Source organism: Lissotriton vulgaris, chromosome 3_1 (assembly GCF_964263255.1).
Source record: "Lissotriton vulgaris chromosome 3_1, aLisVul1.2, whole genome shotgun sequence".
NCBI classification, from domain to species: domain Eukaryota; kingdom Metazoa; phylum Chordata; class Amphibia; order Caudata; family Salamandridae; genus Lissotriton; species Lissotriton vulgaris.
The window spans coordinates 810,757,226-810,783,805 of NC_141689.1; positions in this window are offsets into that span (position 1 = coordinate 810,757,226).

The window sequence follows — 26,580 nt, forward strand, 5'->3', positions numbered from 1 at the left end:
GGTGGACAGTATAATCAAAAACACCAAAGAAACAACTCGCAGCCTTTTTTAGGCAGAGGCCAACGGAGGGCCTGAGGTAGACCCCGTTACAACTCACAGCCATGGGAGATGACAACGAGGCGCCAATTTTACAAACACTAGAGATGGTGCCATATTTCAATTTATCAGATCGAATCCTGACGGATGCCGAAAAACAGGTCCTTGAAAAGGGACTCTCCTTTGTGCCTACAAAAAAGACTGACTTCGTCAAAATGAAACTTGAAGCACTAGAATTTTGTCGAAAAATCCGATTAAAAACTTTTTTCAGGGATCAACTAAATATCACGGAGACAGAAGTAACTGGTTTGAAGAAAAAGTCTACATTTTGTCCACCTGGAAACAAAATCCCCAAAGAAGTGATCACCTTCAAAAAAACAGTTCTATCAGCCATCACTCAAATGGAGACAAAAAAACAATATACTTATTTCAACTTGTCTAAGGAACAAAAAGATGCCATCTTCTCCCTAAAGAATGACTTGTCGTTAGTCATAAAACAAGCAGACAAGGGGGAGCAATAGTGGTGTGGGGATTGGACAAATACAAGAAGGAAGTGATGAGACAACTAAGCGACCCAGAATGCTATAAGAAAATAGCAAAAGATCCCACAGTAGAACTACAAGGCCAACTGTTTAATTTAATCCAACAGGGATGCGAACAAGGGTTCTTAGGACCCAAAGAATCACTCTTTTTTCAGAACAAACACCCACGTGTTCCAGTCTTTTATGCCCTTCCAAAGGTCCACAAAAGTGAAACAAACCCCCCGGGGAGACCTATAATTTCTGGCTGTGATTCAATTCTGCAGCCAGTTTCGAAATATATTGATTTTTTCTTAAAACCACTCATCACCCAAATTCCTGCTCATCTACAGGAAACAACAGCTTTTATCAACAGAATATCAAATATTGATTTTGATCCATCCAAGCAGCTATTGGTTACCATGGATGTGGTGGCGCTGTATTCCCAGATTCCTCAGGAGGAAGCACTTGCCACCCTTACCTATTTCTTGGATACCAGGGAACAACCGGCTAGAGTACCGACGGACTTTATTATGCAATTAGCCAAGTTTGCTCTCCAAAAAAACTATTTTTCCTTTGGGACGGATTTCTTCTATCAGATTAAAGGGGTAGCCATGGGCTGCCCTTTTGCGCCAGAATTGGCAGTACTATTCATGGGCCTCTTCGAGGACAAATTCATCTTTAATAACAACCCTTTCTCTGCATGCCTGTCTCAGTGGATGCGATATATTGATGATGCATTTGTAATATGGAATGGAACACAGGAAGAGCTACTCGAGTTCCTTAACTGGCTGAACAGACGGACAAAGGACATCCAATTCACAATGGAATCTTCCAACCACCAAATCACCTTCCTGGATGTTAAAGTATATGCCTCTGAAGGACAATTGGCAACGACACTGTTCCGAAAAAAGACGGACCGCAACAAAGCGTTGCATTATACAAGCAACCACCCACGCAACCTACGCCAAAATTTGCCCTTCGGCCAATTCTTACGAATAAGGCGAAACTGTACATTCAAGGATGGATATTTTTCAAATGCACAAAATCTATTGGAACGCCTGCTTGCTCGGGGGTACCCGAAGAAACTACTAAAAAATGCATTACGTAGAGCATGGTGGACACCTCGCGAGACGTTATTGGAAAAAAGAATCAAGCAACCACTGGAAAGAATTGTATGTGTCTCTACATTCTGTCCAAATGCTAATCAGTTTAAGAAGATCATCCATCAAAACTGGCACCTGATTAAAAATCTAGACACCAGCTTACAAAAACCACCGCTTTTCGCTTTTAAAAAAGAGAAAAGTATTGCGAACTTTGTAACAAGAGCAGCACTTCCCAAGAGCAAGGAAGTTTCATTAAGAGGTCTACTAGGCTTCAGCCATTCCAGGGCCACCATAGATGCGGGACCTGTACATGCTGCGATCAAACAATGGAAGGAGATGTCTTTCAACACAAAGGGATTTTTTGGAAGCATTCTACATTCACTAACTGCAAAACATAGAATGTGGTGTATGGGATTGTGTGCCCCTGCCCAAAATTATATGTAGGAAAAACTTCCCAAGAGATCAGACAAAGAATCACACAACATAAATCACGAATACGCAGAAATGTAGCAAATGCCCCACTGGTGAATCACTGGCGACTGAGTGAGCATAGAGAGGCAGATCTCAAATGGACTGTACTGGCCAAAATTGAGACAGACATAAGAGGTGGTGACATAGAGACAAAACTTAGCCAACGTGAGGCCCACCTTATTATGAAATTCAACACCGCTATTAATGGCCTTAATGAATTGTCTGAAATAGCAAGGATCCCATTAAATAAAAGACACTAGGTGCAATTCCACTATTAAAGATCTTCCTTGGAAGGATGCACGTTCAATGCAGAAATTCAACCTGGTAGTGTCCAATGACATACCATCATGGTTTCGAAAAATATGCAGCCCTCTATCTTTACGCTGTGTAAACACACCTCGCCATTGCAAAGCCAGAACACGGTTGCTACGTGGCTTGACACTTAGCTCAATTTTATATCTGCCCCGTGTGCCTAATCGTTGTGGTAACAGTTCTGACAGTGCGCTTTCATGCAGCGGGCACTTTAAACCTTCCCGGCGCCTAAGACGTAAGGCGTCACGTGGGCGCTTTGCAACCAATCAAAGGTAGCGCTTCACTCTTCTGGGTTTACCGAGCGATCGGAGACGCAGCGGCATACCCGATACTGACGGCCACGGTACTGAGACCGTATTTCCATTCTGACCCGGTAAGCGACAACCCTTCACCTCCCAAACTTTTTTCAACCAATTAAGCTTTGACAGTTGAACTTATGTGGTGGCAACTGCTTTTTACAGAACGAGGGAATTTGATTGCACGCCGCCCACGCTGCGAGTAAACACCGCTGCTGCCCATGCAGGGAGGACTAGCTTCCGGGGACTCTAACCAAAGTAAGAATCATCACGTAGGGCATTAGACCTCAGTCCTCTTCTAAAAAATGAGGTGGTTAAACAAGCATCTCTTGTGTATCCCTTGGTAGATAATACAAGTTGAAGAAAAGCCCTGAGCCACATGTCTCCCACGTCTGTTTAACAGCTTGGCTCCACACCACTTGGAGGTAAGCCCACAGGTGCTTGGATACTAGGGGCACTGTGTATAGTGTCTATAGTGTCTGTGGTCTATAACCTAGACGGTGTCTTCATGATTTATTATCATTTTTTCTAGAATCACATATCACATTATACCTGAGTGAACCCACTGCTGATACTAAAGGTGGGAGGCAATGGGTGGACGCCATGACAGTATTTTTGTGTTTTAAAAAAAAATCATATTAGTTGCTAAAACAGTTGTTTTTGTCCTCTTTCCAGATTAGCTGTTGGTCCTGATGAGAACCGGACAAAAAGGGTCCGGTTTGAAACGCGTCGACCTTGTTGTTTTGGTGTACCCTACGTTGTTAGTTAGCTCTATGTGTCTAAAAACTTAGAACAGTAAGCTTACAATTCAATATTGAATAGTGGCTGATCATGTTTGTGATTTAGGTTTTGCGCAGCCACTCATTAAGATATGATTTTCTAAACTGAACTACTATATATAAAAAAAAGGTTCACGTAGGCACCATCACAATTTTTATAACTGTTCTTGTCTGCAAAATTATATGTATGTTATGTTTGTCTTTGTTGAAAGTGTGTGAAGAGAATCTGGTTGTGATTGAGGGAGTGATTGTGAAAGAGGGTGTATGGAATTTGGTCGTGGAGCACTTATATTCCTTCTCTGACGTCGTTTGTCTTTGTTTACTGCACATATTTATAATAAGTTTGTATACTCCTTTGCAAAAATTGAAAAATAAAAAATAAATGTTGATGAATTAACTCAACTACATGACTAAAAATTGACGTTTCTAGTCTGTTGCAAATTATCTATGCCACTAAGTTTCAGTGCTGGCACTTGTTTTGTTGGTTTTGTATATTGGACTCTGCCTCACTGAATAGAGTCAAAGCCCTTGGTTGTTTGGTAATCAGAGAAAACGTTCAGCAGGAAGGCTGGCACAGCTCCCTCTAGATTACACCACTTTGGAGATCTGCTAAGCCTGCTCCTTGAGGCTAGAGAGTGCCACTAGGAGTAAAATAAGCCCAAGATTGTTCAAATCCACCAGGGCCTGAGTTATGGCTGTTTTAAGGTCTGCAACCGTTGGCCTTTACCAAAAAAGAAGTGTGTGGGGCTCAACTACCTTTCCTAAAAATACCCTGGGGTGGGCCCGGGGACTGGTGCAGGATTTATTTATTTAATTCATTCAGTGAAGGGGCTTGCGTGGGTCCCACTCCTCATTTCCCTCTTTTGCCTGAAAAGCTCCCATCTCCCCAGGGGCTGATGCAGAGGAAAGTGGTTTCATGCTGTGTCTGAGGCCCGAAAAGCAGCTACCACGACATGAGCTCCTTGTTCGCGGGCAAGAGAGAAATGCTGCCGGATCCTGTGACAGCACAGGAGACTGCTTGCCGAGTGGGGATTTTCTGGGACAGCTGCAGGTGGGTTCCATGAGCTGCCACCAACAGAAGGGAAAGAGGGTCCCAGTATATACACTTTTGAAGAACACAGAAATTCTTTAAACTGTTTTGCAAAATAATTACACAATTAACTGAGAGATGTTGTTTATTCACATCCTCATCCGAGCGTATAAATGCAAAAACATTAATCTAAATTTGCAATGTGCCCGAAGAATAGCATGGAAGAAGGTGAGGTAGGTAAGTGGTTTGTGAGGATTGGGGTTAAGTGAATATATAATTACCTGAAAGCCACCATGAGTGTGGAGTGTGACCAAGGGTATATTAAGCAGTGAAAAAGCTAGCCAATGTGCCAAGCACTAGACACACCAATATAATTCAAAATACATAAAGTTCTGATCATAGGTATCAATTAGTCACCATGATGGAGAAAACGGGTTAATGTAACTGAAACAACCGATCCAACATGTTATTGCCAGGGTACGGCAACCACGCGTACCGGTTGTCGGGAAAAGTGAAGAGAGACTACAAACGGGGGTGCATGCAATGTCTTGCATGTAAAATATAAAGTTAATTGTGCCGTGTATGATAAGCACATCTCAAACGGAAATTAAAATAAAACAAAACAAGCCTCTGTCCTGAATGCACTCAACCGACCTTGCTCGAAGGATACAACCGTAATTCTAGCGTTTTGGGAGTAATGAAACGAGCTCTGTGCTCTCAACTGGTTCGGCACTGATAGGGCCTGTTAACTTGAGTAATAGAATAGGTTGAATAGACTGGAGCAGTCTAGGTTAGGCACTGCATGACCATGTTGGCATATGGGTACAGTATCTAGTGGCCAATTATGGATGCATTACTCGACATAATATGCATTTCAAGGTGCCAAAATACAACACAGTATCTATCCTCATAATGGTAAAGTGGTTGTAGTATAAACAGACTGTGCAGTATACATCCTAGAGGCAACAAATGTAACAGCGTAGTGTGGTCAAAAGGATAACGTACGGTGATTCAATCATCATTTGGAAGGAAAACAGACTGCATTTAACATTGACATTTAGGACACATACAGAGTACATGCAGTCATAATATTGATGGTGTTCATCGCCTCACTTGTTGAACACCTGTAAAAGGGACGTTAGTACACCATAGTAAAAGTATTGTTACATAAGCAGTGTTGTTCCTGTCTTGGACACATTTCAACTGAGACATGCTAACTGGGCATAACTAGCATCATGTTCATTCAGCCCATTCTGGATTGAATCAAATAGGGTCATCCATTTGCTCTCCCTAAGATTAAAAATCGATCCCATGTTACCTCCCCTTGGGCCCAAGGACACTTTCTCAAGGACGACCCACTGTAATCATCAGGTGCATGATTGGCTGTTCTAAAGTGATCGACCAGTAGCGCTCCCTGGACCTAACACCTTATCCTGCTGCATTGTTGTAAGACTTGTGCTTTAACCTTTTGTTGAGTTTGTCCTACGTAAATGAGCCCACACGGACATGTAATGCAATAGATTACATTACTAGTATTGCAGTTTGTTAATGATTTGAGATCTACGTTGTGTTGTCTGTATGTAAATTGCTTAATTTATACAGTCATTTTGCATGCCTTACATTGTCTGCATCTAAAGTGTCCTATTGTCACCGGGAAGTTCCATAATGTCTGTAATGTAGGTGATTCGGGACTGTCCAGGAAGGAACTGACCACATGATCCCTGATGCTCTTTACCTTTTTGAAGGAATGCATGGGGGGAGACCGTTGGTCAATGTCATCAACAATCAAGCCCCAATGTTTATTCACAATCTTAAGGATGGCAGTACTCTGAGTGCAGTATGTCATTACGCAGATCATTCTCTCTAGACTTTCATCCTTCTTCTCCTGTGTCACAAGAAGCATTTCACGCGGGCTGTACCATGCCCTCTTCTGCGCCTTTTAGATTAGTCATCGTGGGTATCCCCTCTCCAGGAGTCTTGTGCTCAGATCTTCAGATTCTTTGAAATAATCATCTTTCTTACTCCAACTTCGACGTACTCGCAGGAATTGGCCTACCGGTAGGTTGTCCCTTAGGCCCCGGGGATGGTGGCTGTTGTATAGTAGTAATGAATTGCGCATGGCTGGGTTGCGGTACAAAGTTGTGGATAATTTATTGTCTTCATGAAAAATGGTGATATCAAGAAAAGCTACCTGGTTGTTGTCAGACTGTAAGGTGAACTGGATGTCATGGCTTCGCTGGTTAAGCCAAATATGGAAGGAATCTAGTTCAGTTTTCGTGCCCGTCCAAAGCATCAGCACTTCATCAATATAATGTCGCCACCACGTGACATGATTGTTGTAAGGGTTATCTCCATTCAAAACATGCTTCTGTTAAAAGTCATCCATGAAGATGATGGCTAGGTCCAGCACGAAGGCTGCCCCGATCGTGATGCCTTTGGTCTGTAAATAGAAGCAACCTTGAAAAATAAAAAAGTTTTTCATCATGGCGATAGTTGAAGCTCAATGATAAATTCTGTTTGTACTGCCATGGGTGCAGGGCGTCTGTCCAGCGCCTGTTGGATCACTTCAAGGTCCTTTTATTGCTGGATGCTAGTGTACAGTGACAAAATATTGCATGTAACTAGTAGTTGACTCTCATTGTCAAAATGCTGCCCATCCACCAAGTTGATGGTCTGGAGAGTGTCTCGTAAGTATGTTTCAGTACTCTCAGCAATCGGTTTGAGAAAAACGTCGATGTATTTACAGAGTGGTTCCAAAATGGAACCCCAACCGGTCACGATTAGTTTCCCTGGTGGTTCTTGCATACTCTTTTGGATTTTAGGCAGAGTATATATTGTAGGTAGTCGTGGGTCATTCTGGTTCAAATATCAGAATTCGAGTTCACTTAAAAAACCTTGTTCCGAGAGATTGAGGATCTCCAGCGCCAGGTCTTTAAAGGGATCAGTGCATAGTTTTCGGTAGCTCACCCCATCACCAAGTTTTTTGAAGATCTCCAATTTGTACTTCGCAGAATCCTGTACCACAATTGCTCCCCCCTTATCGGCTGGTTTAATAACAATGTCTTTCTTATTCTTAAGTGTCATCAGGGCTTCCGTTTCTTCTTTAGTTATGTTTAGCCTTGTGTGTTTGTATACTTCAAGAGTCTTGTAAACATCCTTCAGTACCATATGCTCATAGGCAAACATTTGGTTGGTCATTGTGGTAGATGGTGGTACAAAAGTTGAAGGCACTCCGAGTCCAGTGTTAGATGTAGTTGTGGACGGTGGGCTGTTCTGGAAGACGTATCTGAGTCTAATCTTGCTGAAGAACTTCATAAGCTCTGTCTTGATAGTGAAATGATTTGGATGGGCGGTTGGCACAAAAGATAAACCCTTGCTGAGAATGTTTATCTCATCTTCCTTCCAGACGTATGAGGAAATGTTGACCACAGGATTGGACCATATCTCTACCCTCTGTAGACTTTCGTGCGGGTGGCTATCTCTCCGTGGCTCTCTTGTGGGAAATGGACTTGTTTCTGGGTCTTTCCTCATCCCCTCTCCCAGTTGGGGTTGGATAGATGTTGTCCTCGTGGTGTGCCTCTTTGCCAGTTGCCCCCTCTGCCTCTCGGTGGTCGCCATTGACCTTCCCCTAAAAAAGGAAAAGTGCCTGGAGGTTGGTTCCAGTCACCTTGATATCCGTAGCTGGTACTTGGACCTGCTTGATCGTTGTCGCTATCTCTGCTGTATAAAGAGCCTGAGAATGTTGCAAAGTTCCTACGAATGCGGTAACCACCTCTTCCTTGGCCGGTGAAGAGGCCCTGGTTGTCCTGCTTATAATAGTCTTCGTTGAGGTAGGGATAAGTGTTTTTCTTTTCGTAATACCTGATGTCCTTAGAGAGTTTCTCTAGTTTCTTTTGTTGAGTATTGGTTTCGAATTCTTTCAGAGTTTTGGCAAGATGTTCTAATGCTTCCTTAGCATTCAGTAATGCAGAGTCACCAGCAATTTCAGACCTCAATGTCGCGATTTCACGTTGAATTACTTGTACTTGTTCTGCTGCTGTTTCTACTCCCAGCACCATCCAGTGCTGGGAGAAGTTGTTGGCAACAAAAGTGAAGCCCTCCTTAACTTTAGGTAGGTTCGAGGAAGATCGCTGGTTCGTTCTTCACTTGGAGTCGAAACGGGATGATGTTAGATTGTAAGTATTTTGTCAACAGATGACCTTGAGGTCGAGTCCGAATCAGCTTTTTCTCAAGTCGTTCTAGGCGAGCTATTTTGTCATTGAGGGTGTAATCAATGTTGGGTGTGTCTGAGGATAGAAATTGGTTACATCTATCTTGTATTAACTGATTGATATACTCCTCCGTGTAAGATAATGTTTCCCTCTCTACCATTGTGAAGGAAGTATGTAAATTACAAAAAAAACTTGCAGGTATGCACCTGCTCAGATATCATTACATAGAAGGTTTGACCCAAAAGTACTGGGACCTGGGTATTCAATGTTACAGGGAAAAGGGGTCCTAGTATATACACTTTTGAAGAACACAAAAATTCTTTAAACAGTTTTGCAAAATAATGACACAATTAACTGAGAGATGTTGTTTATTCACATCCTCATCCGAGCGTATAAATGCAAAAACATAAATATAAATGTACAATGTGCCCGAAGAATAGCATGGAAGAAAGTGGGGTAGGTAAGTGGTTTATGAGGATTGGGGTTAAGTGAATAGTTTCAAAGATTCAATGTGGTCACAGAAATTGAAAGTTGACATCACATAAGCATGTTTTTAAGCCACATAAGCAACATTTGCAGACCTATCCCGGTATTCACCTGTTACAACGCTTTTTTTACTCCGCACTACCACTACAACGCGGGCATTACAACGCATACCGTTACAACGCATTGCGCTGGGGGGCGCTCTAGGATAAGAGGTAAGTTTAATTTACTATCCAACACCTTCCCTAGGGTCCACGGGGACTGGAGTTAGAATAGTAAATTATACTTACCACTATCCAGCACCCCAAAGCGCTATGCGTTGTAGCGGTATGCGTTGTAAATACCGCGTTGTAATGGTACGCGGAGTAAAAGTATGCGTTGTAACGACATACATCCACCTATCCCATATACAAAAACACAGTAACAATAATCTATTGTTCATGGGTAGGTGAAGATGTAAAAGTCGACGTTTCGACCCCTGAACGGCGTAGGATGAGTTCCACCTTACTATGAGGTCTACCTCAGAACTAGAGCATGGAGTGGGGTGGGGAGGGGCACTTAGGATTAATAAAAGGGTAAAGTAAACTTTCGAAGAACCATCTAAATCGGATAGGGCATAAATGGAATATATAATTACTAAAAGCCGCCATGAGTTTGGGGCTGAATCAGTAAAGGAAGGTATGGCCCGTAGGCTCCTAACATCAGAGAGCGTGCTAATACCTGAAAAATAAGGTATGGACACACGTGGCTATCAAGCTGAGATTTCTAAGCAGTGATTGTCCTATCTTTTCAGATTGAAGCACAGGCTTATTTTTTGGATTGTTTGAAGCATCATGACTTCGTCTATATAATTGTGAATACCGGTGCTCAGGTATTTATTTTCCATTTTCTATCTTTCCACTCTTTGAAAGGGGAGTGAGAAGGCCACCAATGGTGCTTGGGTTTTAGTCAGTTATCTGCCTCTCACATTGGTTACATCTGCACCCCAATGGAGTAGCGTCAAAGGGGTGTCTGTAGTTGTCTTTTCGGCCTCTGTTGTGCATTCTGCAGGGGGCTCACAATGGCATCTTAGGTGTTGCTCTTCTTGAAGTACTGTCTGTGTGTCATTTTGAGTCCTGGGGGGGGGGGGGGGTGTCCTAGGCTGCTGCTACTCGCACCAACGGGGTGTTCCATGGGTATTGCTGTTGGTGTTACCGTGCAACACCCATGGAATTTGAAGCATTCCCAGATTTATGAGAGAAACTATAAAAGCTGGGAATGTGTAAGAATCTGAAGCCACCCAGGGGTGGCATTAGGGAGGTGCAACAAGGAGAAATGTTTTCATTTCCCCACATTTTTTTCTTTTTCTATGTGTGCTGCAGCACACGTAGAAGGAGGAAATCACCTGTATTGATTGATCTCTAGGTGCCCCTTCCTGCATAAAATCAATCAGCCCCACAATGCAGGCACCCTTGCACCATGGTGAAAGGATGCCTACTTTGGCGCATGGCAGCATATTTGTGCGCCAGCGCAGGGGAAAAGGACAGGAATGCACCATATCTCATTGATACTGCGTATTCTTTCCCTTTTGTTTTTACGTAGGGCAGTACAACAAGATTCCTTGCGGCTCTGCCCTATGTCAAAACGTCATGAATAAGGCCCATAGTTTCTAAGGTCCACATGTATCATGCCTTTTACCATTCACAAATGGCCTGAGTTGCAGAATTGGAATGTTTGCGACCAGTAAAATGCATTTTGCTATGCATGAATTCCAAATGCCATTCACTAAAATCTTACTGAAACGCAATTTAGAATTTTGATTAGACCCTGATTCAGTTTTAGGAAGGTTCATGTTTAGGGTATCCCTTCCCAATGCTGAATCACAGTGGTATGTATGAATGTTTTTCGACTGAAATGCTGTTGCAAAACATTCGCATTTTACCACCTACTTCAAATAGGTGGAAACCCATTCGCAAACAGGAAGGGGTTAAGCATGAGCGAATTTTGCGGATCTCGCGTTCGCGAATTTTGCGGATTTGCGGATTCGCAATCCGCAAAATCCGCGAATTCCCGCGAATTTGCGGATTTTTTTTTTTGTGTTCGCCCGTGTTTCTGCCAGTTCGCGAGGGTTTTGTACACTTTCGCAAATTGCGAACTTACCTGTCGGGTCGCAAGTTTCGCGAACTTGTTGTTTCTACGTGTCCAGCCTGTTTGGGACACTCTTCTTCATCACTGCCACTCTCTGTCACCACTGCCACTCTCTGACTACTCATGCCACCCTCTGGCCCACCCATGCCACCCTCTGTTTCATCACCACACCCTCTGGTTGTCCAGTGTACATTATTTTCGGCAAAGCAAATCACACCTTCCCTGCCTCAAGTGACCTGAATTAATTTGGGGCTGATTAATGTGTCACAGAATATTTTTTTAGCTGGCACCTGCTTCCTTAGTGCGCCCTGATTAGTGATCTTTTGCACTTGCTAAGTGCTTTCATTGTTGCAAAATTAGTTACAACACCTGCCCTGCCCCAACTGACAATAATGAATTAGGGGCTGATTAATGGATTTTAACTTCCAGCCTGGCTCCTGCTTGTCTCCCTTAGCTGTAATTCAGGACCTTTGTGGCATATGTGTAACTATTCTGAGGTTCAGAGCAGGGTCACATAATAGTTTCAACTGGCAACTGAACTCTGGAGGGGCCCCTCAGGAAGCACTACAGGAAATGGCTACTAATGATGAGCCTGAACTTTTGAACCTGGTAAGTAGTTACTTTCAGTTTTGCTAAGATCGTATTTCTGCAATTTTGCACTTATTCGCGGGGCGCGAACTCACGCGAACTCACGCGAACAGTGCGAGCAGTGCGAGCAAAATCCGCTGCTCGCGGATTTGCGGATTTTGCGGGAGATTCGCAAATCTCGCGGATTGCGGATTTCCCAAAAATCCGCAAAATCCGCGAGCGGAACGGATTTTCCGCCCATGCCTAGAAGGGGTACCAAAGGGACCCCTACCCTTTCCCTTGTGAATGTTGGTAAAAATGTGAGGACCACTACCTGCTCTTCTGAAAATAAAAAGAAAGCTTTTCATTTTTCTTTTATAAATGCAACCTGCTTTATTTTAAGGTAAACAGGCTGGATTAAAAAAAATAGATTGCTTTATTGAAAAGCAGTCACAGACATGATGGTCTGCTGACCCCAGCAGGCCATCACCGCTGTAGTTTTAGTGATTCCTAATGGGTTGCAAATTGAGACCTGCCTCATTAATATTAATGAGGTAAGTCAATTTGCAACTTGTTGGGAAACGCTAAATGAAACTCATGGAGTTTTATACATTTAAATGGCGATTGCCTATTTGTGATTCCCCTAGAATCACAATTAGTTAATCGCTAGTGGAAATAATGATACATGTGGCCCTAAGTAAGAAAGGAATCGTTTTTGTCACTGCAGTAAGATGAATTGAAAACATGTTTTAGGTACCTCCAGGTCAAGCTTTAAACTAACATGTCAACTTGATTGTGTTTTCTATCTGCATACTCATATGGCCTACATTCAAGATGCCTGTTTCAAAGCCCCATGATATTGTAACTTTTACTTAAAGTCTGAGTGGTTTTCTTCAATACCACAAGGGTCAGCATTTCGTTTTAACCTTTCAGTGACTTTTTTTTACTGCTGCTGAGGTGATGTATTATTCCCAGTGGCTTCTCTTCACACCTACTAATGCAGAGAATGTCTTTTTTTAACTTTATGGCAAGGAAGCCTTTACAGTTCTGCGTTTTTCTATGATATGCATACAAAAGCCCACTTACCATGTGATCATCATTTCATTTGATCGGATAGCAAGCAAAAAGAAGGGTGCAATGATTGCACGCTAATGATATGATATCTAACACATGGTCATCTGCTTTACAGAAAAATGACCTCTAAAGAGTTTGATGATGATGAACAATCTGTTGAAACAACTCCCAGCCTATCAAAAAAAGTGCAGCCACTGCTCTACCCAAAAAGACACTCAGCAGATCAGGGATGAGTGTACCCATCCACATGTCCAAGGGATATCAGGACATTTCAGGCAGAGCTGTGTCCTCTGATGTGAAAGTTAAGGGAGACTGCTCTGCCAATAACATCACTTCAGATTCAAAAGCAGCAACTCATCCATCAGATTCAGTGGTCGGATCCACTTTGGAACCATTGGCAGCATCCAAACATGCTGCTGTGTCATCAATAACATCCACCCGGATGATAACCTTAAAAACGGCATATGACTGATATAGAAATGTAAAGCCACACATGGCTGATTGTCCTTTCAATGTTATATGTACAAAAATAACACTATCAATTGAAAGAAGTGACCCCATAAGAAATACTGTCCTGAAGAAGGTGGCCCCATATCTAATGGTCTAAACCACTGAAATGCGTTGACGCCTATGTTAGAACAAGGAATCCAAAAAAAGCTGTGGGACCTAGAGATACATGGGAATTTCCTGTACTGAGTGTCCCTCATGAAGTATAGAGGGCTATTGGATCAGATCAATATCTAATTAGAATATTAGAATTGTTTTTTAGGTGGGTACTAAAGTGGTATTTTATGACTTTGATTCATGTTTTTTTATTAGTTGTTCTTGTACGAGTATGTCCACGGGGAGTGGAATGTAATAATTGCACTAAAGTTTTTAATTCATTGCTTAGGTATACCCTTTCGGAAGTATTTCCGGAATTTTAAGTGTTCTGAGATAATAATTTTATACTAATAAAATTTTGGAAACGCTACATTTTAGTTTGTGAATATACTTGAGATTGAAGTGGGCTCAATAAGAGTTTTTAAGGTATGTTTGAAGAATATAATGCATGAAAGAGTGGTGTGAAAATAGATATAATTGATTTCCAGGGATTTCCCTGGAGGCTTGACTGGTCATATCCGTGACCACCTCACCACAAAAACAACCACTACAATCTTTGCATCGATTGTCAATTCCACCAAATGTGCTAATGTCCTTTGGAAAACAGGTGGAGCCACATTCAACAATTTTAGGGACAACTGACATTCTGAAGGAGCAACTGCTGCAAATGCAACTGGCAGATCTTGCATGGAGGTGCTTTGATCAATCTAACACCCGTTCCATGACCACATGGGTGCGACAATACTGTCAGCAGATGGTGGAGGGCTATTTGTCGACTGGTTCAACCCCCAAAAGCCTGATTACTCTAGTAGGAAGGAAAGAGTTTGCCATGTTCCAGATTTTGGCCCCAGCCATTCTGCTGTCTGCAAGAGTGATAAGCTTTGTAAAGGATTCTTCTTGCTTATCACTGATTTGTGTACATTACCTTTATTTAATTATTGAACTAAGTTTCCTGGATACTCAGACTTGACATAGGAATGTACTTTTTTTAGAATAATTTCTTGTGACACCACCTTTAAATTGTTTCGCAGACTTTGGCTTTTTCCTTGTATTTTGCTTGTATTTCCCTTTGTCTTGAGCTTGTTATTGCACTGTAAATATTGCACTTTTTTGCACCTTTTTGTAATTTTCGTAGTTACAGTACTCCCTCCCCCTGAGATTGGTTGCAAGTTGTTGGATGCCTGTGATATGTCTGATATGATGAATGATTTTTTGATTCGAGCTCCCATCTAGTATGTATTATATGTCCGTCTTTGAAGATGTATTTTGTATGAAGTTTTTATAAAATATGTTTTTTCTTGAACAAAGTTACAAATAACAATAAAAGCTATTGACTAGCTCCCGGTCTTGAATATTGTTTCAAGTGCTGTGTTATAACTTATGTATATTATCCATTGATATCAGTACTGGCAACCTCTGTTTGTTATTTATGTTCCAGATAAGGCAAATAGCTGTAAGGGAAAGCCCAACTCCATATGTGTCATCCACCCCATCCATTCTCCATCCCTTCAGGCATCACCACTGAGAGAACGGACGAGCTCAGCCAATAGGCCATAACTGTTGGGCTCTTCAGAGTAATCATGCTTATGTGATACAACAAAACAAATAAATATAGACGAAATCGCTTCTATATTTTCAGAAGGACATGTCCAGCCGGACAGAGGTCTTCCAGGTTTACTTAATAAACACAGTACTTCGACAAATAAGATGTCAGGAATACCTTCCACAATGCCCCTGTGTGGTACACAAGCCTGTGCCCGACACTAACGGGGTGAACACAAGTGAAGATAGTAGGAAAGGTTCAAGGCAAAACAAACGTTTTTTCTGTTTACATATAAATTTGTACAGAAAATATCAAGCTGCACCATTACATAAAATCAAACAATCAGATTTGTATCGGGTGCATAAGCAAGTCGACGGCGTTTCGGTTTCATCAAAAAATCTTAGAAACCATCATCAGGACAATTTAAATACTTTGCCTTTACATTAAACCTCAATTTTGCCTATGAAGAAGAAGATAAAAATATACTTTAGAAACAGGATACATACAAGAATAAGTGAAGTGACTTTACGTGCGCCGTGCACATGCTGGATCGTCAGGGAGTGATGTTATACATAACCTTGCTGTTGAGGCAGTGACACAAATCTCAAGTGTATGGCATGCGTCCAAAGTTGCTATAATGTGCCTATAGGGCATTAGTGATTACAAAGGGATGTTGATCGCGGTGCTAGTGACCTAAAATCGTGGTAATATCGTGTAACTAGCACTTGCCGGAAAGTGGGGCTACTTCAGAATGATGGGCGCCTTGCACTGCTTACCGAGGCAGAGCGCGTGTGGGCACCGATAGTAAATACCGTCAAGATGCCCGTTTTTTAGCTTGGACCAGTCACCCTATAAAACGAAGGAAGTATATTAGAGCAGGCCGGTGGTTGGGGACAGCCCGGCGGGCGAAAAAAGAAAAATAACAGTAGTCTTACCACAATGGAGCGTCAGGTATTGCCGGTTTACACAATCGTAAACGGGCGACGCCAGGACAAGCCTGAGAAAGAATAATAATAAAGTCTATAAAAACCAGGTCTTTTAAAAAACAGACTAAAGCCCGAAAAACATCCAAGTCGCGGAGTTTACACTTACCGATAGCTTCGGTCATGGAGTGTGTCCCTGGCGTGCTCGTGTCCTGAAACCAGGAAGTAAAGAAGGGAGTAGGGAGCGCTGTGATTGGAGCAATGCACCGGAGTGAGGGGCATAAAAATAAAGGAAGGACTAGTCTAGTGTTTTTCGGGCTTTAGTCTGTTTTTTAAAAGACCTGGTTTTTATAGACTTTATTATTATTCTTTCTCAGGCTTGTCCTGGCGTCGCCCGTTTACGATTGTGTAAACCGGCAATACCTGACGCTCCATTGTGGTAAGACTACTGTTATTTTTCTTTTTTCGCCCGCCGGGCTGTCCCCAACCACCGGCCTGCTCTAATATACTTCCTTCGTTTTATAGGGTGACTGGTCCAAGCTAAAAAACGGGCATCTTGACGGTATTTACTATCGGTGCCCACACGCGCTCTGCCTCGGTAAGCAGTGCAAGGCGCCCATCATTCTGAAGTAGCCCCACTTTCCGGCAAGTGCTAGTTACACGATATTACCACGATTTTAGGTCACTAGCACCGCGATCAACATCCCTTTGTAATCACTAATGCCCTATAGGCACATTATAGCAACTTTGGACGCATGCCATACACTTGAGATTTGTGTCACTGCCTCAACAGCAAGGTTATGTATAACATCACTCCCTGACGATCCAGCATGTGCACGGCGCACGTAAAGTCACTTCACTTATTCTTGTATGTATCCTGTTTCTAAAGTATATTTTTATCTTCTTCTTCATAGGCAAAATTGAGGTTTAATGTAAAGGCAAAGTATTTAAATTGTCCTGATGATGGTTTCTAAGATTTTTTGATGAAACCGAAACGCCGTCGACTTGCTTATGCACCCGATACAAATCTGATTGTTTGATTTTATGTAATGGTGCAGCTTGATATTTTCTGTACAAATTTATATGTAAACAGAAAAAACGTTTGTTTTGCCTTGAACCTTTCCTACTATCTTCACTTGTGTTCACCCCGTTAGTGTCGGGCACAGGCTTGTGTACCACACAGGGGCATTGTGGAAGGTATTCCTGACATCTTATTTGTCGAAGTACTGTGTTTATTATAAGTAAACCTGGAAGACCTCTGTCCGGCTGGACATGTCCTTCTGAAAATATAGAAGCGATTTTGTCTATATTTATTTGTTTTGTTGTATCACATAAGCATGGGACCACTGTTGTTTCCATAAAACTGTTCCCCGAGGTCCCTGTTTGACTTGATTGGGGTCCCTTGTTGTTTAAGAATTACTTCAGAGTAATCAGGCACAAAAAAATGAATAGGTCTATTTTGCCTCACTGGCCTTTTGTTTCTCTGCATTTACATGGTGTTACCTAATATGCCACTACTTTTCTACTGTGTTATCTGTATATGAAGACTTTGTTAATATGTTTAGGAAATTCATAACTATAATTGACAGGTCATGGTAACGAGCCTTATCTCTGTCCTCACTGGTGACTTGTCATATTTGTCTGAATGAATATCCTTCCCAGTGTAAGAATTGGCTTTTGTAGTTTGGTTTGCCCTGTTCCCATCATGCACCGGGACAGGAACAGACTAATTTGCATACAGCCAGGTTCTGAAACTGGGATGGTGCAGTGAGCTAAAAAACGGTGTTGGATCTAGCCCTGATCTCTTGACTGGGTGAGAGCTTTCTGCTTAATTCAGAGACTCTGTCCCTCACCACCCCTTGTTGTAAATATTTTTGTCCACCCTAAGCGTGGAAGGGTATTCTCAGATGTGAGACCCTTGCTCATTGCACCATCAGGATTCAAGCAAACCGGGCCGAAGACGGCTGTAATGCCAGAAACCGGTCCCCGGGAGCTTGTTTCCTTCCCAGTGTAAGAATTGGCTTTTGTAGTTTGGTTTGCCCTGTTCCCATCATGCACTGGGACAGGAACAGACTAATTTGCATACAGCCAGGTTCTGAAACTGGGATGGTGCAGTGAGCTAAAAAACGGTGTTGGATCTAGCCCTGATCTCTTGACTGGGTGAGAGCTTTCTGCTTAATTCAGAGACTCTGTCCCTCACCACCCCTTGTTGTAAATATTTTTGTCCACCCTAAGCGTGGAAGGGTATTCTCAGATGTGAGACCCTTGCTCATTGCACCATCAGGATTCAAGCAAACCGGGCCGAAGACGGCTGTAATGCCAGAAACCGGTCCCCGGGAGCTTGTTTCCTTCCCAGTGTAAGAATTGGCTTTTGTAGTTTGGTTTGCCCTGTTCCCATCATGCACTGGGACAGGAACAGACTAATTTGCATACAGCCAGGTTCTGAAACTGGGATGGTGCAGTGAGCTAAAAAACGGTGTTGGATCTAGCCCTGATCTCTTGACTGGGTGAGAGCTTTCTGCTTAATTCAGAGACTCTGTCCCTCACCACCCCTTGTTGTAAATATTTTTGTCCACCCTAAGCGTGGAAGGGTATTCTCAGATGTGAGACCCTTGCTCATTGCACCATCAGGATTCAAGCAAACCGGGCCGAAGACGGCTGTAATGCCAGAAACCGGTCCCCGGGAGCTTGTTTCCTTCCCAGTGTAAGAATTGGCTTTTGTAGTTTGGTTTGCCCTGTTCCCATCATGCACTGGGACAGGAACAGACTAATTTGCATACAGCCAGGTTCTGAAACTGGGATGGTGCAGTGAGCTAAAAAACGGTGTTGGATCTAGCCCTGATCTCTTGACTGGGTGAGAGCTTTCTGCTTAATTCAGAGACTCTGTCCCTCACCACCCCTTGTTGTAAATATGAATGAATATCAGACAGCTCTTTGTGGCTATGTATATTAAAATTAAGTAACACATACTACAGAGTAATGTAGTATTATTTTGACATATTTATATTGTGTCTTATTCAGAGGTATTTCAGCATGAGCGGGAGGTAGTTGTCTGTTACTCAAATTACCAGGTCACTGTGGTCAAGGAAGTTTTCTGTCATTCATGATCTCAGCATTCGCTTGTATGGAAATTCATGCTTTTTACAATTAGATATAATGCTTAGGTCCTGTGACATTGATATGACCTGGTGATTTGTGCAAAGGACAACTTTTCTACATGTTTCACCTGTTGAAGAGCAGATGGTTTTTAACATAGGGCCTCACTTGTGATAGAGCAGAGATTTCCCTCTTCCAAAATTGTGACAATTAAGAAAGAAAACAATTGTGACAATATTTTACATGAATGAGACAAATGTATGTTAACTTTCACGTTTCTTGAAAATGACAAAATGCAACTTTGCTTTTAAAACTGCATCTAAAAAGCATGCAGAATGCAAGAATGATTCTATATCAAATTTATGTTCACTTAATAGATGTGAAATGTTAACACTTTCACAAGACTGATCTTGTGATTAGAAAGTATCATGATACAGTGACTAAAAGATTTAATATGCAAATTTTAAAGTTCCATGTGCGAGAAATTAATAGTACCTTATTTGTAATGTGTACATTGAAAATGATGAAAGAAAAGTTTGTGCTAGACGAGTTTTAGTTAAAATAACATCTGTGAATCCTTTAACTAAATGTACTTGTAAGAAGGTATGGGTTTAATGACATTTATGCAGAAGAGATTTATATGTATAATTCCCATATACGTGTAACAGTGACATTTTGGAAAAGGTTTATGAGTACCATGATTTGATTGAAATGTTTAATTCATCCATTTAGTTGTGAGATTAACATTATTTGCTATTCAATGTGTAATTCTTATTTTAGCAATATTCCATTGTGACTGAACTGTATTTCATGTAGGCCTCTAATCTTGTCTCTTGTCCCAAATGTCAACTCACAAACTGAATAGTCTGAAGCCCATGGGAACTTTCAGCAAAGTTGCCACTTAAGGTCAAACCCTCAATCGGTTCCCTTGACATTTGTAGCAAAACTTGGCCATATTTGCAACAAAACTGACACATACTAGAACAGATGCTTGGGAAAGAACTAACGGAAGCTTCATGAGCATAATCTCACTTACGCTCCGAGTATCCTATTGTTCTTATGACTAAACTTACAATGGTTAAGGAAGCTATGTAATGTGCATCATCTAATTTTTCAGGATTGTATTTTTTCTTGATTTTCCGTACTACATCATCCTCATCCTATGGAAGAAAACCAATGGGGTGGAGTGGTCTGGCATTCCTGATGATGTTAAGGGATGTTACCCGTCATCCATGAGGTATAATTTCTCAAACTTTGCAACTGAACTTGGGTTTTTCGCTTGCTCACCCATTATGCAGCATTAAGACGCAAGGCTTGAACAACTAAAGACAACGCAAACTGTGAGGTAAATACTGTGATTCGCTGCTGGTTTGTATGCAAGCATAGTGGAACGTTTCGGCTGAAGGAGTTTCTTCATACTGCTGTGACTTTGACATTACAGCGATGCCCTGGGATAGATTACCTGTCTTTAACTAACTGGATCTGGTCACTTGGAACTATCTGAACTTTCCCAAGGGTTTGTATGAGGATCAACTGAATTCCTATCGATCCATATGCTATAGTTATCCTAAATTTCCCTCAGGTGAGCAAGATTTCGCTCTTCACTACTCAATCTCATGAGAGTTTGATATTGTCTATTAAACCAATTATAGCCTCATTTGGGATCATATGATGTTTATATAAATGTTTTTTTACCCTTGAATAGAAACTAAAGCTCTGAGATTTAAACCAAATTCTGGTAACTCTTTTGATTTATATTTTAAGGACTGTGGATGACTTACCTAAACTTTGAATCATAACCATTGGAGTGCAGCAAATATATCCTCATTTAGTAATTGCTCAGCCTTCAAATATCTAGTCCCTTTCAGCGCAAAATAAGATCCATCTGAGAACCAACTGAGTATGATGGTTGCTAGAGGCAAAATGAAAGAATGATACAACAGACTAGAAAATAAAAGAATGAGAAACATTTCTGGGCCAGATCAGTGCCTAATTTGAGCCTATGGTTTCCAGTGCTCCACACCACCACTTAATTGGTTTCCGGTGCTCGGCACCAGCACTTAATTGTCAACACTGCCTTTATGACAGTCTGCCACATGGTGGCGCTGCTCATCTAATTTAGAGATGAGCATAACAACGGGTGTTTATGAATACAATGCACATTAAAAATTACTAATACTTGCCTCTCCAGCCACCCCTTTTGTTTTGGGGCTTGGAATAATCTGAACAGTCGCACTTGTACGTGAGAGAGATGGTTAGTAGTTGTTTTGGTAGTGATGGTAGGGGTGATGGGTGGTGCAAACTGCAGAGGTTTCCTGGTCAGAGCCCTGGCACTTATTATTTTACAAATTAAGCACCTTCCCAGAGCATAATGCTACAACAGTTGTAATTACAGTTTATTTAACAAATACAGAAATTTGTGTTGTTATTATCACCTGCGCCTTTACAGTGTTAGGAATTTAACCCATGCAAAAAAAATTGCGAGTGGTATTTCCGCATGTTGTTTTCAATGTGCTATCGTGTGAGCAGATTTATGCACAGATATTTTTAGGATACAAGCAGTATAGGTTTTATCACACTACTCATAATTAGGGCATACTTTTGACACTAAATTTGGATATGTAGACTTGTTTTCTTTTTTGCTTGCGGAATAATATTCTTCCTTATGACACCTCTCCTACACCTTTTGAATTATAAGAATATTCCCTTTTCTTGGCACCGTGAAAACATATTTGCTCCTACCCATGTCTGGGGTGGCTTCTTAATGCTTTAATGTTTGTCAACAAAGTCCAAGGGGCAGATTTATGTTAACTGGCGCATCCCCAGGGATGCGCCAGTTAACGTGCGCCACAGTGCGCCACAGCTCCGCCACCCATGGTGCGCAAACGGCACAGGTGCGTGACGCAGCTGTGCCGGAAATGTGGCGCATTGCTGGAGTTGTGTCGCAAGCGCGTCGCACCTCCAGCAAGGCTCGGGGGTACACCATCTGCACAATGCTGCATCAAGACCTACGCCTGCTTCAAGCAGGCGCAGGGTTTTGACGCAGCATTGCTCTGAAAGTGACTGAGTGAAATCTCATAGATTTCACTCAGCCACTTTCAGGAGGCGTTCCTGCACAGGAACGCCCCCCCCTCGCACAGGAACGCCTCCTTATGGCGCAGTGCTTTACAACCTGATGCATCTCCTAGATGCGTCACGTTGTAAATAGGGCACATTGTTTGCACCGCAGTTGCGTCAAATAAAGTGACGCAATTGCGGTGCAAAGAGGCGCAACGGCCTCATAAATCTGCCCCCAAATACTTTGAGAACATCGAAAAATGTGTAAAATTTTGTGGTGACGCAGCATTGCTCTGAAAGTGACTGAGTGAAATCTCATAGATTTCACTCAGCCACTTTCAGGAGGCGTTCCTGCGCAGGAACGCCCCCCCCGCGCAGGAACGCCTCCTTATGGCACAGTGCTTTACAACCTGATGCATCTCCTAGATGCGTCACGTTGTAAATAGGGCACATTGTTTGCACCGCAGTTGCGTCAAATAAAGTGACGCAATTGCGGTGCAAAGAGGCGCAACGGCCTCATAAATCTGCCCCCAAATACTTTGAGAACATCGAAAAATGTGTAAAATGTTGTGGTGACAACTGGTTTTGGTGGTCGCATCGAGAACCGAGGTCAAACATTCCTGCAACTAGGTTTGCTCACTAGAAATTTCCATCGTACTGTCAGATACTCAGCGTGACCTATTACCATTTGTTTGTTTTTTTGTCTTTTTTTTCAATTCAGAGAGATCAATGAGAGTTAATTTATCATACATGGAGTGGAGTGGCTCACTGGTTAGAGGAGGCAGACCCGGAAGCAGAGAACGGCCCGGGACCAGGGTTCAATTCCCGACGCGGCAGGGTCGTGGACCAGGGTCAGCGGACTCGATAATTCTCACCTCGGTGCCTACTCGAACCAGGGATCACACTCGGCAACTCTGGGCATTACCTTGCCTCATCTCTACAACGGCCCCCCACATTCTCCGGGGATGCCTGGTTTCACCTTGGAGATACCCAGTAGGGACCATCTCACAGGGATAGCCAGGACGGGTTCCCCAGCGGTCTACAGCACCACGACGCCTCAGGGCAGCAGTGCGCTTTACAAGACACATACATACATACATGAGAAAGAGTTGTTTGTCTGAAGAGTCATAAATATAGGAAGCGTTTGCTTCTCCCCCTATATTTTATTCTAAACATTAAAATACACGTGATAGAATCCCACAATTCAGCAAATATCCGAATAGACCCAGACCTTAAAGTATATCACTTTCACATTCTTTACAAAACAAAATTCCATTGCTCAACCGAAGGTATTTTAGATGACCGCCAAGAGTTGCATTTAAAGACTGTGCTACCAGGGTTATTGTATACATTCTTTTATGATTTCTTAAACTCTTTCGAACTCTGAGAATAGCCCAATACAATTAATTGGGGATGTGCGGGAAATATCAGGTCTAGGTGGGTATCATAAAAATGCAAAATGTCCTGCCAAACTCCCTTAATTTTTGGACATAAAAAAACAATGTGTGTTTGGTTACCTACCCCCTTTTGTTAACTTCTAAACCAGGCATGTGAAATTTGTGGCATAATCCTGTGCAAAAATGATAGCGTTCTATATAATAACTAATTTGTGAAAAAGTGCATGCTGCAAAACTTAGCAGCTTTTAAAATGGAAACATTACACCTTTTAATTTTCTACCATGAGGCTGGGGAAATTATCATTGCTTACGACTTCTGATCCACTTTAAAAAAATGTGATTTTCCAAGATCTAACTGAGCTTTGAGCACTACTCTCAATGAGGTCTTCCACCAACTCAGATCTCTGACCCTCTTTGGGTCGAGCTCTTTAAAAACTGAGGACCACGGTCAAAAGACCAAATAATAAAATCTTTATGTAGTCAAACACGTGGTTTAATATTTGTCCAAGGTAACCATGCTATGGCAACTCTCTGTACCTTGGCTCTCCTAAATATGTTACAGACAGGCTGCAGGTGGTCCAGGACGCGGCAGCCAGAATGCTTCTCAAGATCCCCAGACACGAATCAGAGAGATCATCTCTGAAGAAGCTGCACTGTCCACCAATCCAATCCAGGGTTAAATTCAAGGCCCTCTGCATGGCCCACAAAGCCATGCAAGGGAGAGGTCACGAACATTATAAAATCCCTGGGGCCTTATTTATGAAGGCCTTGCGCCACCGGTGCGTCACTTTTAACATGGGAAAAAGTGACGCACCGGTGGCGCAAGGCCTTCATAAATAAAACTTTGGAATGCAATGAACATAGAATTAAGAATGATCAAAAACGAATGGTGTTTCAGGAAAAAACTCAAAACCTGGCTGTTTCCATTAGACCTCACATTATGACTGCTCCTCTCGGCAGCGCTGGGAAGCCTTCGGGTAGCCATGCGCTTTATAAATCCCATAAACATAAACAGGCATCTTGACCTATAAAGTCTTTCAACTGAGTAAAGCCATTTATTCTCCATCTTTGGACCATATTAGAATCGATGCGTGGCTGGTCTAGCCAGCTGATGTCTTTGAACCAAGTGGAAATATTCAAAATTGCAATGGAGAAGGATCTGAACAAATTATTTATTCTTTTTAGAGCCCAAAAAAAGTCTTGTATCCGACTTTCTTACGGGATGTATTCAGACTCATAAAATTGCTGATGTGCTTGTTGTGCATTAAATACATAAAATCAAACTGAAATTGTCTCGCCTTATGGAAGTGGGGCAAGAACGTGCAAAATAATAAAGCTTTAGGTCTGGAAGGCTAAGCCCTTGGTCTTCCATTGGTGCATATAACTTAGAGAGTCAACCACAGAGACTTATTATTACAAATGAAGGCGTACATCAAGCTCTCCATTTGTTTACGAAATGTGTTCTGCAAAAAACAGGGTAAGGAGGAAAATAAAAAATTAAACAAAGGCAATGTTGACATTCCTATTAACGCAACTCTACCCATATTAGAGAGGGGGAGATGACTCCATTTCGAGAATAAGGATTTAACAGGATGAACCAAAGGTATGAAATTCAGATTGCATAAGTCTTTGATATTTGCAGCGGTGACAATTTCTAAATAGCGCTTAGGATGTGGTTTGATTAGTGGCTGAAACTCTAGCATTAATGATTCAAAAGTGCAATTGCATAATACCATTCCTGTTTTTCCCTTTGTTGATCATATATTTACCGAATTCCTGCACTGGGCAAACCACTTAAAAACTCTTGATTGAACTTTTACAATGGGACATAAAATTAACATGATATTATCAGTGTATAACGTGATTTGGAGGATTCCGCTAATACAGGCTCTTGATTTGATTGTCCGCTCACTTCGCATTGCCAAAGGCTCTATTAAGAAAATACAAATAAAATCAGAGAAAGTGGGAACCCCTGTTTAGTTTCACCAACTTTGCAAATACCGACATCCAAAGAACTTACAATAAGCCTTGCGCATGCTCCTTCATGAAGATGACATAGCACAGTGAATTGTTTGGGGAACTGAAACACAGTCATGTTCTAAAAGAGGCTTTCCCAGCATACCAAATCAAAGGCTTTTTTAAAATTGAGCAATCCAATATGAGCTGGATATTAAAAAGAAGTCAAGAGCCTCAATTAAAAAAAGAGTATTTATCGATAATTGCCTACCCATGATAAACCCTTTTTGATCTCTATTTAGCAACTGATGCACAATTGGGTTTAATCTGTTAGCCTGGAGCTTTGTAATAATGTTATAATCTGAAAGAGTAGGCTAATTAGTCTGTATGACTTCAAATCTTTTTAATCGTTATCCCATTTAAAAAAAAACTTACCACCATTGCATTATTAAAACACTGAGGAATGGCCCCCACCTGTAAGATATGATTTGCTAATGATACAAGATATGGCTTCAAGATCACAGCAATAAAAAAAAAACTCATCAGGTAATCCATCTTCTCAAAATGCTTTGCATTCGCTAAAGATTTATCCACGCTGCCCACTTTCTCTATTGCATGCCTTTACTTCGCAATGTTGTTTACTACGCGTTATTTTACTTCGTTTTTCGTTTTTTTAAATTAAAGTTAAAGATGTAAAATTATTTATGGTTGAAGGTGAAGAGAGGTACCACGAGGTGAGAGAGGTAAGTGGGTAAGTGTAGTTAGGGTAGTGTAGTAGTGTATGTGTAGTGTAGGGGGTTGTGTTGTAGTGTATGTGTAGTGTAGGGGGTAGTGTTTTAGGGTTTAGGGTAGTGTTGTAGTGTATGTGTAGTGTAGGGGGTTGTGTTGTAGTCTATGTGTAGTGTAGGGGGTAGCGTTTTAGGGTTTAGGGTAGTGTTGTAGTGTATGTGTAGTGTAGGGGGTAATGTATTAGGGTTTAGGGTAGTGTTGTAGTG